The sequence below is a fragment of the Cervus canadensis genome, chromosome 1 (assembly GCF_019320065.1).
Source record: "Cervus canadensis isolate Bull #8, Minnesota chromosome 1, ASM1932006v1, whole genome shotgun sequence".
In the NCBI taxonomy this organism is placed as follows: domain Eukaryota; kingdom Metazoa; phylum Chordata; class Mammalia; order Artiodactyla; family Cervidae; genus Cervus; species Cervus canadensis.
In genome coordinates, this window is record NC_057386.1 from 22,166,854 (window position 1) to 22,184,965 (window position 18,112).

The following is an 18,112-nucleotide window of genomic DNA, read 5'->3' on the forward strand; positions in this document are numbered from 1 at the left end:
CTGGGTCCCTGTAGAAGCTGTGCCTGGCGATCACTGAGGAATGAAGAGCTTCTCTCAGAAGCTGCTGCCGCCGCTGCTGGTAGTGGTATGTGTGTGCTAGGCGGGGGCTGGGGGGGGCTGGGGGGTGGGAAGCTGATCGCTAGCAAATGGGAGGGGTGTGTGGGTGAGTCAGCCGTGTTAATGAGAAACACCACACCCCGCTGATTAGGGCTAATGAGGAAGAACAGAGGAGGGGTGGGGGTTTCAGTCAGCAATATCTTGACAGGGTTGCTTGCTCCCCGAGTCCCATCTCTCCCTTAGTCAGGGCAAAGAACACAGCCACTTTGGCTACTGCAGGAAGAATGGAGGTTAGACGCAGAGATGAACCGCCCGGGGCGAGGCGGTCCTCACTGAGAAGGGGTTGAACCAGGAGTCTGGGCAGAGACCGCACTGGGGGGAACCGTGAGAGATCCAGTAGGCTCCTGTTCCTGCCTGTCCTCTAATCTCCCTGTTGATTCACTCCAGAGAAATTTCTGGCAGAGCTGTGCCTCCTGGTCGCCTCAGTGCCTTTTGAAATCTAATGGACTTCTGCAGAGGGCCCTGATCAAGGGGGTGCTGCAGACAGGGCTCCGGGCTGTGCCCTTCCTATTGGCAGCCTGGTTTGAGGCATTGACTATGCAGATGTTAATAACCCAGGGGGGCCTGGCAGGGCTGAGGGCAGGAGGGCTTGGGGTAGGGGAAGGCCTGTGGACATCTGCTGAAGGCCCTCGTGGTAGCTGCCCTGTCCTTGCGGCAGAGGCAGAGGCCCCCAGAACCCGCAGCGTCACCCTGCCCCTCCATGCCGACTCAGCTAAGGGCAAAGGCCCCAGGCGCGCCCGGCCTATGTTCCAATCCGCTGTGAGTGCAGGCCTAGGGGAAGGGAGGGCAGAGGAGGGCTGGGAGGGGGACAGGATGGGTGTCGGCCAGCACCTCCAACACCTCCTCATTTGCATTACCACTGACACCCTTCTTGACCAAGAAAATGGAGCCAGAAATAACAAGGGGGAAGGTGATTCCCTGGGGGGGCCTTTGAGGTTCTTTTTCCTTGCTCCAACACTCCCAGTGCTGAGGGCAAGAGGGCAGCCACCCCCATCATCACTCGCCGGCCCCTGGTGGGGAAATGTACCTATATTTGCTGCTCCCTCCCCAGCTTGGGCAGTCAGCCCGTCCCAGCCCCCCACCTCGCGGGCCCCAAGCACCCCAGCCTGGCCCCTTTCTTGGGAGCCTGCACCACCTCCCTTCCTTCTTCTGGGAACCCTCTCCCTGGAGCCCCTCACACTGCTGTGCTGACCCCAGCTCTGCCCAGATGCGTGTTCTCTTCAGTTCCTCCTGCCTCCCCCCTCGGACTAGGCGTTTCCCAGGGCAGGGCCCAGACATCCCCTGCCAACCTCGAGAGAACATTCTGCCTGAGAAATAATCCCAACACTATCAGGGGAGCTTGTGAGTAGATTCTAGAAATGGTGAGAGGTAGACCAGAGGTGCGACCCTGGCCCTAGGGTCATGAAGTGGGAGGGAGCGGGCACTCCCAGCTCCATTGGAAGAGGCCTCTGTCCACCTTTACTTGGAGCTATTGCCAACTGTCAGCTGTCTGTCCTCTGTGATCCTTGGAGAAAAGGGCCAGGACTGTTCATTTTGACTGACTTCTCCACTGCCCCAGGGACTATACCACCCAGACCCCCACCAACACATTTGGTGCTCAGTTTACATGCATTGAATTTACTTCTGTCCCGAATAGGGCAGGGAACGATTTGACGATGTGGCAGTTACGGCTTGGAGGCGGGAGATGGTGAACGTGATGGGCCAAGTAGAGGGAGATGGGACCCTCCGCCAGAGGGTCCTGGGACCTGGAAGAGCCCACGGTGAGGGTGGAAGCAGAACAGAAGGGCCTGGCAGGGAAACCAGGTCGCGAGAGACAGCCGCAGGAGCTGTGAACACACTGCGAGAAGGAGTGAAGGATGAGCTGAGAACTACCCCCACTCCCCCTCCAGAGATGCTATTTTGGAGGGAGAGAATATATGCAGTGCAGGGGGCAGGAGGGGGAGTATGCCAGCTTCCACAGGGGTCAGCGGGACCACCCGCTGCCTGCACTCTCCCCTCTTCCGTCTCCACTGGCCTTGGAACCCTTTCCCCGCTCCCACCCCCACCCAGCACTTCCCTCCCCACTGGGAAATCTTGCTCCTTTGAGCACAGGAGGAGAAAAAAGGAGCCCGAAGATTTGCAGCTGGCTTCTTGGCTCCCACCTGAGGGTCCCCTGGGTCCTCAGACCTAGGGAGATGCTTCTATTTCCATGCCTGCCTTGGAATGAAAACATGGTGGGTACAGTGGAACATAGGGTGGGGCAGGCACCGCAGACTGCTCAGGGGACCTGCACACTTCTTGCCTCCAGCTCCGTACTTAGGAGCTCGGCTTGGATCCCCCTCTAGCATCAAACAGGGAGTGAATCTGGTGTTAAAAGAGACCAGGGCAGAGGCCCCTTCCAGGGCCAGCTGGATTCACTCACAAGAGGCCCAGTCCCTCTGGGTGGAAGCCCGTATCTTGCCCCTTTGGACCAAGGAGGCTGGACAGGGGTCGGTGTCAAGTAGAGCCTTGCTTGGCATGAAGGGAAATTCCTGTGCCCCAGATCAACCTCTCTGAGGGGCCCTGACTCATTTTGGGATGAAGGCTCCAATGCCCTGCGGGTTTCTGTGGCGGCAGGGCGTGTAGAGAGCTCTGGGGACAAGGGGAGACTTTTGTTTTCGTTTTTGGAGCTTGACTTTTTTACTGCCTGAGAGCGCAGCTTCAGCTAAAGGAGCAAGATTGGCTAAGAGGGGAAGATGCTGGGCACGGCCACAGCAGAAGGACCGTTAAGTTAGACTTTAGGAAGAACTTCCTATGAAGACACTGGGGCACATTTCCTAGAAGAACCGAGGGAACCAGTTCCCTGAATGTTTTCCACAGTGAATCCCTCGCTCCCTTGGAGGCTGGGCCAGCATCGAGGCAGTACAGGCCGGAGGCAGATAGAAGAGCGGAATGACCCACAGCCAGGGCAGGGACTGAAGGCTCCAAGGAGGAAGGATGAGTGAGGGTTCAGGCATCAGAAGACATATGGCCCCACACCAGACAAGGTGAGGGATTGGAGTGAGAAGATCACAGGTGTGAAAGCCTGTCTCTCATCTCGGTCCCTCTCCCACTGTCCAAGCATCATGCTCTTCTTCCTCTGGCCTTTACAGACCAGGGAGGGAAGGAGAGGAGAGGAAAACAGCCATGGTGAACAGGCTGCTCCCCCTGTGCCTGGGTCAGGAGGCCTGCAGGACTTCTTGGTCGGGGGTGGGGGAGATGGGGTTGTGGAGCCAAACTCCCTGGGGCAGAGGAGCTGGGGGTGGTCAGCAGAGGGGCATGGGGAGGCAGGAGTCTGTGTTATTATTCTGTCTGGGGCCCCCTGCTCCAGAGGGATGCCCAGTGCAGGCTTTCAGCCCACAGTGAGTAGATGGATGGGGCCAACTGAATGATCATCAGGTCCTTCCCCCTTCCTGGGGCCCATGACCTTGTGAGTGTCGCAGGAGCTGAACTCTCTCACCCTCACCCACTACAGCAAAAGCAATCTGTGGATGGGAGGTGGGGGAGGAGGAGATGGTGTAAAGGAGATAGGTCACCCAGAAGCATGGGTGAGGGGCGGGGAAGGGGAGAGTGCCCCCTGGTGCTGGCCTTTATGGTGTGCCCAGCACACACAGAGAGCTCAGCTGGGGGGCCAGCGAGCCCCCTGCCTGCCCTGGCATTCCACTCCCTCCGGGCACGGCAGGTGGTTAAGCCTGAGGACAGAGGGGGGCCTGAGCAGGACTCGGCACAGGGGGTCTCTGAGCTCAGGGCTTTAGGTGTCTCTGATCTCAGGCGCAGCCTCAGTCCCATACAGTCGGCTCATGTGGGTCTTTCCCCCACGCTGGTCCTCCAGACTCACCCTGTCACACATAGCCCCAGATACACCCTTCCAAAGACCCAGCTGCACACACACACACACCCTTCCTCACTTACCAGGCTCCCAGTGACACCCATCTGCAGAGACATGCTTCTCCCAACACGCATGCACACAGAGTCTCACAGGACCACAGTGCCACACGGTATGTCCCAGGTGCCACGGGGCATGGACATGCACTGCCATTCATTCGCACGTGACCCATGTGGACCCCAGGAACAGTGTGCACTAACACATGCGTGAAGTCCCACATGTGTATGCTCTGGGCTTTGCAGTTGACCCCATTACCCAGTGGTGTGCTGGTACATGTCCAACAACCAGCCCTCCAACTTGAGCTGCCACTGGGATGGCACTGAGCAGTGGGGAGAGACCCAATCACCTCTTGCGAGCTGGGGCAGCCAGCTCTAGCCCACCACTCCACAATCCTTTGTAGAAACCACATGATAAATCTTAACCACAGATGGGCAGCCCCCAGGAGGGCTGCACCTGGGCAGCAGTGACTCATTAGGGCAGCTTCTTCCCCATGGGGGGCCTCCCCTTCCCTAGCTTCTCCCACACACAACCCCCCTGCTCCTGTCCAGACCCCACTTCCTGTCCCAAGTGTAGAGGGTGACAGTCCCCCCACCCACCAAAGGTAATTCAGGCAGGCTTCCTGGAGGAAGAGGGCAAGGAGATGCTGCGTGTTCTCAGGGAAGCGCGAAACCTCTGTACCCAGCTGCTTCTGATCTGCTTCTGGCCCGCCCCTCGTTTACTGATTCTTCTCCCTGGTCATCAGGACCCGGAGTTGATCAATATTAAAAGCTGAAAAGGGAGAAAGTTTGCATCCTGTGGGACAGTGGCCAGAGGTGTCCAGAGCCTGTCCTGACAGTGAGGACCTCTCGTCCTACTCAAGCTCTGGAAATGTTGCATCACTTCTCAGAGCTTTTGCTTCCCAATGAGGGAAAAAAAAAGAAAGGACTGGACCGGATGGTTTTAATTTCCCTCTTGGCTCTGACATTTTGGCATTCTATATTGCTGAAATTCCTCTAAAATCTACTCCCTTATTGCTAATCCAGATCTCTTCCCAGCTCATGAGGGAAGTGATCAGATGCAGTTTGAGGGAAGCAGTGAGTGCCACAGCCCAAGGAGCTGGAGGCTGGATCTGGGCATCCATAGGTTTGGATCTGGGGCCTGGCAGGCCATATTCACTTGCAGGAACCTTCCAGCAGCCTCTGTTCACTTTGCAATGGCTCCTGAACTATTCCTGCCACACACACATATTAGAGGAAAAGGGGAGGGAGACAGAAGAGAGAGGGAGGGAAGAAGGAAGGGAAGGAAAAAAGGAAGGAAGGAAAGAAGAAAGAAGAGAGAAAGGAAGGAAAAGGAAAGGAAAGAGAAACAAAATGAAACAAAAAGGAAAGAAAAGAAAAGGGTTCACCTTGGATCCAGGAAGCGGCCAGCCTGACCAGTTAAGTTGCTGGGGGGACGTGGAGAGGATGGGGGAGGGTGGTGTTCCTGGTTGTTATGAACCCTTGCCCTGTGAATCTGTGAGGTGGGCAGTTCTGAGCCTTCCTGAGCTTGGACTGAGTTGTGCCAGGGCAGAGTAGAGTGCCCTGACGCTGCCCCGTCAGTGCCCAGGAAGGGGCTGGGGTCCAGCAGGCAGCCCACTCCTCTACCCAGGGCCTCCTGCCGCTGCACTGCTGCTCCTTCTGAAAACAATTGAAACCACAAAATTGGCTTGTGGTTGGGTGAATATCAGTCACTGCTATTCAGCTTGGCTTCCTAGGATGACTAAGGGGGTTGTAAGCCCCTCCTATGAGCCCCCCAGATTTTCAGAGGCAGACTTGGAAAAGTAGTTTCTTTTGGAGGTTTTTGCTGGAAGCTGAGCTCCCAGGTGGCAGGGCTGCAGTCACTGTATCCAGCGTGACCATGGGCCTGAGGTCTCAGGTGATCCCCGGGTAGAGGGAGCTGTTATCCTGGGCTGCCTCACGCAGCAGCTTAGAGAAGACAGGGGCTGAGGGTGAGGACACCAGGTCCCCAGCAATCAGCCTGGGATTCCAGTTCCAATTCTCAAGGGAGCCAGAAGCCAAGATGCTGCTGCGGGTGTGACTGGCTATAGTGGGTCCCATGGGCAGGGCCTGGCTGCTGGGGCTGGGACCAGAGTCCTCCGGTGGCATTCTCCCACCTCCCTCCCGGGTGGCTGTGTGACCTGGAGATGATCCCCTCCACTCTCTGGGCCAAGTTCTGCTGGTGGTCTTTCAGGCAGGGTGCTGCAGATGGGAGAAGCCGGGCTGAAATGGGAATGCCTAGCCCCTGGTCAGTGCCACCTAGGGTTTGATGGTCTGGAGTTTGACAGGGCCTAACTCTCCATCCTTCTCAGAGTCAGGAAGAGACAATCCAGGTCATCCTGAGTGTGGGCTGGAGGTGTGTGGGTAAGAGAGTCACCGTCTTTCTTCTGGATGTTGACACTCTTGGCCCCTTTGCTGACCTCCTCCTTCCTGCGCCAAGTGAGGAGGTTGCATTCCCTCCTCTCAATGTTGTGTTTTGTAAAGTGGTGTAAAAGCATCCTTTCGAAAGTTTTGCTATTTTTATTGATCTGTAACATCTCAGGGGAAGAAGTGCGCTTGCCATGCAAATCTGTGTCAAGACTAATCTCCAGTCTCCTTCCCCCTTGCCACCCACCCCAAGCCCCGCCACAGAGAATGTGGGAAGTGCCGGCTGAGCCTGACTATCCTCCAGAAACCCATTTGGGCTTGGGTGGGGTGGGGGGAAAACGAACTCGATCTGGGAAGCAGGATGGTGGGTCCTCCCCAGCTCGGTTTTCCCTTTTAAGTGACTCTATCACTAAGCCTCGATTTCCCCTTCTTTACATGAAAGACTTGCATTCTTTTTTTTTTCTTTCTTTTTTTCATTTATTTTTATTAGTTGGAGGCTAATTACTTTACAATATTGTAGTGGTTTTTATCATACATTGACATGAATCAGCCATGGATTTACATGTGTTCCCCAAAAGACTTGCATTCTTTCCGCGCTGACCGCTTGTGCATCTGTGACGCCCGTGAAAAAAAGGAAAAGGCAACCCTTCCCTTGACCCCTGCTGCCAGCGCGCCCGCGGTGGCCGCCGCACTTCTGCTCCCAGTGCCCCGCCCCCCGCCCCAGTTCGGCCCTTCGATCTCTTTCTGACTGTCCACTGTCTCAGTTTCTCTCTCCGGCTTTCATTCTCTGTCTCTCCATCTCTCTTCCTGTTTCACTCCCTCGTTTGCCCCTCCCCGCCCCGCCCCGCCCCGCCCCCGGTCTGCGGGTGGGCGCACGTGAGTCCTAGATTGCCGACTCAGACTTTTCTAACTGCCCCCTCCCCGGGATTCAATTTCTCCAAACTCATCCTGCCCTCATCCGGGGTCCGAGAGTGGGGTTCATGAGGTTTGTGTCTCTTTGAGCCTCTGACTAGGTGGAAAAGTTGAAGGTCTGCAGGACCTAGCTGTCACCTGTCCGGCCCAGCTAAGGACTGGGGGTCCCCTGGTGGGACCAAGAAGGGTCGTTTTTCTGCGAAGGGAGGGGCCTGTCTCCTCACTGAATCCCTGAATCCCTCATCCTTCGGGGAAGCTCAAGGAGGGCAGGCTTCTCACTTTAAGGAGAGGGAGGGAATATGGTTAATACCCAGGCTGCAAGGAGTGGAGTCCATATGGACCAGACTTGTGATTCTGGGAGGTCTGAAGAGTACGTGGTGGACAAGGAACATGTGAATAACATACGTGTGGAAAAACCCTGTGTCACTCACAGACACACCAGTGGCATGACCTCTCCCCCCTCCTTCACCCCATGCTCACCCTTGGGGATTAAGGAGCCCACCCCCAATACCAGCTGCTCAAGTGTGTTAAGTGTGCATACACACACATACCATGCTCTTGCACTCACACACACATCCGACTAGCTAGAAGAGCAGGACGGAGGAGCTGGGCTGAATGAGGGGAGGGGAGGAGAGGGGAGGGACAGGAAGGCAGGGTAGCCCCACCCCCACCCCATGCCCCATGCCCACCGTCCGCCTCCTGCCTCCCGGTAACTGGCGAGGTCTCTGCCCCCTTGACTTTTCCCAGCTTCGAGGAAATACCTCCCTTTAGGGGAAAGCGAGATCGTGAGGGGAAGCAGGGGAAGCACTGACTCGGGCAGAGGCATGAGCCTGATTTTCCAGTCTGGGGCGGGGCGGAGCGAGGTGGCACTGGGGACGCCCGGGCGATGGGGCCTGACTCAGAGCCAGAACCACAGAACTCGTCCGCTGTATTGTCGTCGGGGAACAAGAAGCCACCAGGTTTATAAGAAACTGCGATTCATCTCTGCCCCCTTCTACCCCTCTGCAAGGGATCACAGTTAGGTTCGAGGAAGAACTTACAGTGCAGGGGAAAAAAGGACTGTCTTGGTTGATTTTTTTGGAAGGCTTCCCTGGGTTTGTTATGGAAGGGTGGAGCGTTTTAGGGGGTCTAGATCTGGAGAAGAGTCTGGGGCCCACGATTTCCCCACATGAGCTGTCAGAGGAAGCCCCCTCCTCCCTCCTAGCCAAGAACAGGAGCTCTTAAGCCCCACTTGCTGTCCCAGAGCTACTGAAGCTACAGCAGCGGCTTAAAGGGGTTCCCAGCATTCCAGGCCGCCCAGGTGGCGTGGAGAGGGCTGGAGAGACTGTCAGCTCCAGCCAGCTCTGTGCCACCCCCTGGCCACTGGCCGTGCTTCTCACAGGTCTCCAGGTGAGAAGCAAGATGAGAGGTGAGCACAGATTCTATTAGCAGAAGGGCAGAGCCGAGGTGTGATGAACCTCGGAGTGGGCAGAGAGTGGGAGGCAGCACTGCCTGGCAGAGAGCATGCCCAGTGGCGCCCTCTTCCCATCTCTAAGAGCTGCCCAGGCCTCCTCCCCACTCAGACAGAATTACCGAACGGCTTGGATGTGTGGCAGTGGGCCTGGTGTTCAGGGCCAGGGAGTTCAAAACAGTGAGGAAGGTCCCTGCTCCCACCTCTGGAAACCTGCACCTGGAAATCAGAACTTCTGGCTTCTCCATCTGGATCTGATTTCCTCTACTGCCACCATGCCCAGCCTGGCCTGGGCTGTGTGGCTGAGCCAGTGCCTGGCCCTTTTAGTTCCTCAGTCCTGCTCTCCCACCCCCTTGCCCCATAAGTGGGGTGGGCTTTGCTGAATAATGGAGCTCAGTTCTGCAGTCATCACACAGGACACTAGGAATGACTTCCCAAAGACAGAGGAACACACACTGCGGGTGACCTGGGGTGGCCCTAAGGTCTTGCCTTTCTCCAGAGCGAGGGATAGACTCTGAGCCAGAATTGGTTGAGTAGGATCCTTGTGAGCAGAGAAGGATAGGGGATGAAAATAGCTGAAAGCCTGGGGAAATCAAATCACCCTCTGAGCATCAGTTTCCTCATCTGTAAAATGAAGAAAGATAGTATCCTCTTTACAGGTGAGGTCATGGGAAGGGCACTGTGCAAGCATAAGGGTTCACTGTGGGGTCACCAGCTTGACAAGGTACTTAACCTCTCTGTGCCTCGGTTTTCTTGTCTGCAAAATGGGTACAGTGATCCCTGCCCCACTGACCTGCGGTGTTGTGGAGTTTAATGAAATCAAGGGTGTGAACTGCCTGGGAGTGTTCTCTTTTTTCATTCTCTGTGCCCCCAAGCCGCAGTGGGATCATCAGGAAGAACTCAGGTTTTTCCAATTTCCAACTTGCTGGGAGTCAACAGAGGAGACAAAGCACAAACTGGACTCAGCAGTATGTCCACGACAGTGGGAGCCCAAGGACCCTAGTACACAGTCCATTCCTGGGGCCCTGAGCCTTGGGTGGCAATTCCAGGTCCGTGTGCATGTGTGTGTGTGTGTGTGTGTGTGTGTGTGTGTGTGAGAAATGCAAAGACCATGGGCCCAGTATCTCAATCCCCAGCCATTGGTCCAGTTGCTGAGAACTTGCCTAGCCAAAGCCATCCCTCCCCAACCTATAGAACATGTCAAATTCTGGTGTCAGTGGTTGGAAAGAAATGGAGGCAGGCATGAGGTGGGCAGGCTAAGGGCAGTCACACCAGCTTCACGACCCCTGTGGCTGGAGATGAGGGTCCAGGGGTTTCCAGCTGCCCATGGCTCTGGTAGAAAAATGTTAGCAGGACGCCTTGTGACACTTCCTGGGTAACTGAGGGGGGTGGGCAGCAGCCAACAGGCTCCCGGGGAAATCTCAGACTCCTGTGTCAGAGCAGATCTGTGTCTGGCATCGTAAGTGGGGTTAAACTCAAGGTCAGACCTAGCCAATCCATTTTCCGTGCCAACATGGCCTCGGGTGCCCTCCATTGCAGTGGCTGGGACCCAGGTGTCCACTCAGCTGGAGATGGCTCTGCTCCTGGCTGCTCTGTTCCTCTCCCCGGACTTCCGCTGGCTGTCTGCTGGATTTCTGCCTGTGCCTGGGATTTAGGAGGATGGAGCGCAGCACAGAGGGCCAAGGCCTTGGCTCTCCTCCCAAGTTGTGGGTGCTAATCTTTCCATACTCCCAAGTTGGGGGATCTCAGAAAGGGAAATGAGACTGAGCAGCAGTGTGTAGTATGCAGAAGTTGGGCAGACAACTTCTCAGCCTTAAGTGGATGAGGTGGGAGGTGACTCTAAACTGCTTAAACAGAAGAAATGCTCCAAGGTGTCTCAGGGCTTTATATTATACAGTCCAGACTTGGTCAATCTGCCTTCATCCGTGAAGTGCTGGAAGATGAACCTGTCCCAGGCTCCTGGGTCTCCTACCTCACTCCTCCCTGCTCTCTGCCTCATGCCATTTCCAGGCCACGGTTATGTTTCATGGAGTTGAGAAGGAGAAAAGGAGGAAAGGAGAGAAAAGAAAGCCATGAGAACAGGCTAGAGGGCCAAAGTGGACCCCAAGCAGGATGCAGAGTTGGCAAGAACAAAGAGCACAGTGGGAAGTGAATTTGTTCAGATGGGCAAGAAATGAGGGATAAGTCAGCAAGCTGCTTTTGCAGAGGGGGACAGAGCAGAGGGTAAGGAGGACTTCCAAAGTGGGCAGTGGTCTTAGTGTTTCTGGAATAGGATGTGTATATATATATTGTGGGTAGGATAGGGCCAAACAGAGGAAGAGCTATATCTTCCTGCCTTTGAGGAGGAAGACCACAGTGCAGCAGGAAGGCCAGAAGGCAGACTGCAGGTAGGACTTCGGAGTGTCCCCATGAGACAGGGATGAGGGAGACAGAGGGCCAGCTGCTGGGCCTGCAGCCTCCTTGTCCCCACTCCCAGCACTCCCACCCCTGCAAACACTCCTCAGCGCCCCCACCCCATTTTGGCCTGCAGCCCTGGGGAAGCTGCATGGCCTTCTCACTACGGACCCAATGCCGGCTGCAGCTTCTTCCCTCTGACCTATTTTTTAATCATCTGATGGGATCCCCCGCCCACCAAACCAAAGCCTCGGCCCCCTGGGCCCGTCAGCTCCACCGCGTGTCAAAACTGCCCCTGTCACTTTGCGTTGGCTTCTCAGTCCAGCCAGCCCCTCCCCCAGGGCCTGAGAGCGAGGGCTAATTACCCAGCTGCTGAGCCCCCATCTCCTCCCTGTCCCTCCACCCTCAGCCCCAGCAGAGGGGCCCCAGGACCACTGGGAGGAGAGTCCTCACCCTCCTCCTGTGCAGCAGGAAGTCCCTCCTGCTATCTAACTCCCACTCTTCCCTCTGTCCTGCCGGGACAGAGGGACAGACCCAGAGGATGTTGGTATTGGAAGGGACCTTGGGATACCCCTCAGGAGACTGACAAGGGCAACCAGTCTCTTGCCCTGGGTTTAGGGAAGTCTTCTGCCTCCCCCTGGCTCTAGAGGATGGTCTCTACTGACTGTTTCATTTTACAGAGCAGAAAACTGAGGCACGAAGAGGGAAAGCACCCAGCCCGAGGTCATCAGGAGTTAGTGGTGGAGCTGTGGTCAGAACCCAGAGCTCCCCTTCTGCCTTTCCATTTCTTTCTGAGTCTTCCTCCCCTGATGTCTGTCTCAGTTTCTGTGCAGCTCTACCCTCGTCCCACACCAGAACGGCTCCTCCCAGGTCTCTCTCTCCCTTGCCCACTGGCCGGGAAGAGCTCCAGCCTGGTTTCTCGGGGCCGTCCAGCTGGCTTCAGGCAACGTTCAAAGAATGGGGTTTGTCCCCTCACCTCCTCCCCCCACTACCACCTGTTCCCCCCTTTGCCCTTCCTCTCTGGCCCATCCCAGCTCCAGCCCCTAAGTCTGCCTCATCTCGTCCCCACCCCCACAGTGTTAACCAGATGGACAAACCAAAGGGTCTTGGGCCAGAGACAGGCCCAGAGCAGACTCACAGGTGGGGGCCCAGTCCCAGACAGACAGACAGACATGCGGCAGGCACACTGAGACCTAGAGAGACCTCAAGGCCCTGACAGAGATGTGGAGATACAGAGATGTTTGCAAATTCAGCCCCAGAGTAAGCAGATGGATGGACACCGAGAGAGCGCCAAGGAAACTACTCTCAGGACAAGCACCCCAAGATTTTACAGATCCCAGAGCTAGAGATGGGTGTGAAGAAAGCACACAGCCAGGCAGGCAGGAACACAGGGGACCCCAAGAGACCCAGAATCAGATAGATATAGCAGAGAAGAAACTCAGAGACTCAGAGGCCCTGAGAGACCAATAGGGTCACGGGGCAAACAGGGATACATAGGGCTCACAGGAAGCCAGGCAAGGGCCTTGGAGAGCAAGGGGCCAGGCAGGGGCTGTTTGGCTGACCTGTGGCCAGAGGCCCTGGGGAGTGGCCTTCCAGAGGCCTGGCCTGGCAGAGATCTGACAGTGCCAAGGGATTGTACGGTCTCCAAAGGCACAAGATGGGGAGTAGAGAGGAGCCTGGCTGTGGAGGGATTAACCCCTGGCCTGCATCCCACTACTCGGCTCTTTCTTGGCTGCACCCCTCCAACACCAGCTCCCTTTAACTAGAGCCCTGGGTATTCCCGCCCCCCGCCCCCCACCCCCAACTCCTGGTAACCGGACTCTGCTTCCTGCCTGAGATTAAGGGCCTGTCTGTTGAGATTCCCCAGGAAGGGGAGGGACACACTCTCTCCCCGGGGCCTCCCTGAAGCTCAGGACTGCCCACTCATAGCCTGGCATGCCCCCAAGACGTTGCTCAAGCACCCAACATCTTGAGGTCCCTTCAAGAGGGGGCAGGAACCCTAGCTTGGGAATGCAGTGAAAGTGGGGTGCTCTGTGGGTGTGTGTGTGGGGTGTGGGTCTAGTGTGAAGAGCTGGGGCCCCCGGGTGACAGCGGTTAGAGACAGAAGAGCTGATCCAAGATAAGATGTCCCCGGGGGAGGCCTGAAATACAGGAGAACCCGGTGTGGCCTGGAGCTAAAGGATAAGGCTTCCCAGCCTTGCAGGGGGTGGGGGGTGGGGAAGGGGAACCAGCCTGGGAGTGAGAGCCGGGGCCCCTTGACCTTGATCGGTGTTGAGCCCACACTGATCACCTGGTGCTGGGTGCTGGGGACTCGGAACTCCCGCAGCTGTCACGGGGAAGGGCTTCTACAGGTGCTTGTCACTCGCCTTCTGCCCTCCCTGGCTGTTAATCCGATGGTTCCGGCCATGCTATCTGAAGGACCGGCAGTCTGGGCCCAGAGCGGGAGGAGGTTCAGAGCGGGTGGGGGTGAGCAGAGCAGATGCCCAAGGAGCTCAGGGAGGCTGCATGTGGGACACGCGAAGGGGGTGAGGCTGCAGGGATTTGTCTAGCGTTGCTGTGTGTTTGTGTGTGTGTGCATTGCATGTGCTTGCTCACACATGGGTGCAGTCCATTGTATGTGCACAGGCTGGCATGTTTCAAGCCTGCATCTGAAGGGCAAATGCACTGAGGGGCTCGAGAACTTTGATCCCAAGGTCACCTCACTAGGAATTCTTTGGAGGCAGAGGCTGAGCCTACTTTATCTCTGTGACCCCCGAGTCCCTGGGGTCTGGCCTGTCCCGGTCTCCAGGGAATGGTGTATGGGTCTCTGGAGGGGAAGACTGCCCTTCCTGGGATGGGATCTTGGTTCTTTTTGGGCCCAGGACCCTAGTGGAGACTGAGGTCTGGATTTGAAGGGCCTTTTGTGGGGAACCAGTGGATGCCAGAGGGAGGGAAGGGAACTGCGGGCAGCTTGGAGGAGAAGGGGAGGAGGCACTTTAGCACAGCCTGTGCCTCTGCTCATGGACAGAGGAGCCTGGCAGGCTACAGTCCATGGGGTTGCAAGAGTCGGACATGACTTAGCGACTAAAGAGAGAGAGAGAGTGCCTCTGCTCTGCTCTTGCCTCGGGGCAGAACCCCATGGCCTTCACACTGCCTCACACCTCTCTTGAGACCTGGTGATCCTGACAGAAAGTTTTTTAGCTCCATTTACTGATGAGGAAGCCAGGGAGGTGAAGATACTTGAACAGACCACACAGCCAGTTGGAATTGGGGTTCTAAGCCAGTTACATCATTTCCGTTGCCACAAGTATCTCTGCCTGCAAACCTCCCTCTCCCTGGCCCATCTCCTCTGTCTTCTTCTCAGATCTCCCTCTCCTGGCCTGAGACTTGCCCATTGAGTCACGCTCTGGGTTTCTGACTTTGTGGCCCCTGTCCCTCTCCATCTCTGAATCTTTCAGAAACCCAGCCCAGCCCCCTCCCCCTGTGCTCTCTCCTTTTCCTGCCCTGCTTCTTCTCCAGCATGCCGTCCTCCCCGCTCCACTCATCTACCCTCTCACAGCCTCTCAGGTTATGCCCAGCAGGGTGGAGGCAGAAATTCTGGATCCTAGAGTCCTCACATGCGAGGTCTCTGCCAACAGCCACCCCCTGTGACTGCCCCGTGGGCCGTTCAGCACCCTACCCTGGCACCATGCAGCATGAGCCCATTCAAGAGCCTTCCAGGTCCTGGGAGTGCCAAGCATCCACACATTGTAAGGAGAGAACACAGGTGATGGTTAGATTCTGGGGTGAGGAACTGCCTGGTCCTGGCACTTCAATAAGAAAATATACTCAGTGCCTGGAGCGGCCATCCTCAACCATCACACAGTCTTCCAGGTGCCAAGGGGCACACAACAAGCAGGGTCAGGGCACAGGCTTTCTCAAGTTGGGACATGATTTGGAGGTAGAATGGCAAAACGGGAGTGGGCCTGAGAGTGGGATGCATGGACTCCGGGGGGGGGGGGGGGGGCAGCATCACCTGGACAGATACTGGAGAACCAGCCACAGACCTGGGAATCAGAATCTCCAGAGGGAGGTCTGAGGAATTCACATTGGAAAGCTTCCAGGCACCACCTGTGATGCACAGTCATGGCAGGTGCTGTGTGGCATCAGAGGAGCCAAGCTCCTTTTTGAGTCTTGATAAGAAATGGCTTGAAAAGAAGCCTTGAATATAGGCAGAACAGGGTGAAGAAAACCGCTGTCCAGGTTGGTGGGCTATGGGGCAATTTACTTTTCTGTTTTCCAAACCTTTTCTGATGTGATCATATGACTTTTCATTTATTACAGTTGTTCTCCCTCAAAATGGGAAGGCAACACTCTTGTGGGAAGAGCACTGGATCAGGAGTCAAGAGATGGGGGTTCCAGCCCTGGCTCTGCCACAAGTGGGGTGTGAGAGTTTGGTAGGTTGTTCATTTTCCCACATTTCCCATCCAGCCTGTCTTGTGACGTTTGATGTTTGTTGGAGACAGTGTCTCTCCCATCCTGAAGGCATACCCTGTTCTTTGCTCCTGCCCCACCCAGACCAATCTTCTGGATGATCAATGGGTAGATCCATGAGAGAGGGGCTGGGATGAGCAGCGATGGAAGTGAGCGGATCCCAGGGGGCCCTGTATCCTGCCCCACCTCCCCCACCTCTCCAGTCCTGGGGCCTGGGAAGAGGATGAGGTGGCAAGGGGAGGAGGAGGTGTCACTGCCAGAGTTCTTCTTCTCACCCGAGCTGGCAGAGAGGCGGGCCTGGCAGTGGTGACACCGGGGCTACTCAGCCCCCGCTTTTCACAGGCACTTTCTTTTTTGGGTGGAAGGAATTGGAGGGAGTGAGTGAGGAACCTGGGGTTGATGAGCCGGGCTGTGAGACCCTCTAACAGTTCATCAGGTTACACAAAGACTGCCTCCTGCCACCCTCTTCCTCCAGGGACATGTCCCCAGGTCCACCTGATTCTGAAATTCATAATCCCTCCTGCCCCCAATGCTGGGCAGGGGCTTAGGTTCTTCTGTTCAGGGGTAGGGGAAGGATCACTTGACCCGAGGATGAGCATGGAGAGGAGGAGGGGGAGAGACAGGGAGGAACAGGGCCCCAGTTGGCCCTCCATAGCCAAGCACTTAGCGAGAATGTCTCCCAGAAGAGGTGTCAGCGTTCAACAGCCTCATGTCTCCTGGGGAAACCAGTCATTCAAGGTAGACTTACTAAAATCTTTCATGTTTCCCCAAAAGTAGCCAAGGGTCTCAAGATCACCTTCTCTTTCAAGCAATGCAGCCCACATGGACCAGCAGGCAGAAACTTCCCCCTTCGGGAAGGATGGAGAAGGTGGGTAAAGGGCCAGGAGGAGGCCAATCCTGGGTTCTGGTGCTGTGGTGTGCTGGCCTCCATGCTCAGAGGATGTGCTTATGTTCTTTCCTCCCCACCTCCCTGGGTCATGCCCGCCTCCTGGGGTCCCCAGCTTTGCCTTCACCTGCCAACCTGCCTCTTGGTTCAGCTCTAGTTGGGAGCAGAGAGTCCCCATGGGCCCCTGAGGGTGAAGCCCTGTTGAGTTGGGACAGGGATGCAGAGATGGGGCCAGCTCCCAGGGGGAGAACTGAGGCAGGCTGGGGAGGGGCGGGGGCGGGGGGAAGGGGAGAGAGAAGAGGTTAACCTTTAACATGATAAAAATGTTAAGGTATTTTTCAAAACACTCTTACAAATGTAAATCTTCATATATTGACATGTGAAAAATTCCATCACACCTTGTTGAGTGAAAAAACATTATGTGTATATATGTATGTATGGTATGCATGTGTGCATGTGCAAAAGACAGACCAAGAAGGGGTGTGCAAGGAATGATGTCTGGGGTGTTCAGCAAAATTGTAATCCTATTTGCCTCTGGGGGGTGGCATTTGGTGTGGTTTATGCAGTCCTATTTTTTACTTCTTTATACAGCTTAAATTTTCTATATGAGTGTGTTTTACCTTTTTTCACAGGAAAACTCCCAATGAAGATATTTTCAATCAGGGGGAAAACAATCATCATAAAAGGAATATAACTACATTAGTCAACAGAAAAAGAAAACAGAGAAAGATAAGCCCCCAGAGTCCTACCACCAAGGCAGCCCTTCAGAACATGTGGTGGGTTTCCTTCCTGTCGGCCCACTCTGGGTCTGTTCAAAGCTGCTTTTCCAACCAGGTATAATAATAGACTGAAAAGTGCCACCCAGGTGTCCTCTCTCATGTAAGGCTCACAGGCCCTCTAAAAAAGTGCATCAGTTTGTTTTCTCTAGCCTGGGGGACTTGAGGCTGACTTTCAGGCAAAGAAAGTGACTTGCCCAGGTCACATATACCTGAGTGATGGTCAGAGCCAGTCCTGGGACTCTGAGCACTGGCAGTCCAGTGCTGCTTCCAGTGCCCATGGCTGACACGCCCACGTGCAAACCCTCAGCCGCTGCTATGCAGTTCGCTTGATGGAACTCTTCTTGCTGCCCACCAGGTCCCACGTCTGCCCTAGGGCTGAAGGAACAGATGCACGGAACACAGCCTGCTTGGGCCTCTGGCAAAGAGGAAGAGGGCAACACTTCACACAAAGCCACTCAGCTCGGAGCCTGGGCACACAGTGAGCATCAGTGAACATCTGTCACATGGCCATGGGCAAAGCGGCTTGGAGCCTGCGAGTAAGCCCATCTGGGTCATCACTGAAGGCTTCCCGTAGGAGGGGGCCTTTGAGCTGAAGCTTCAAGGATGGGTGGAATTTCCACGAGGGTCCAAAGGAGAGAAACAGCCTGGCGTTTCACGTGGAGGGGTTGACTCTTCCATAGGGCATAAAGTCTTTGAGCGTGAACTACAAGGCGCACCGGAGACTCGCTGCTCTGCACTGTGGGGGCCCTATAAGTCCTCACCAACCGCGTAGAATTTGCCGAGTTATTAGCCAGCAGGGGCGGGGTGAGGCGGGGCGGGGCCGAGGTGGCGGGGTGGGGGGGTGGCCGAGAGAGCTTC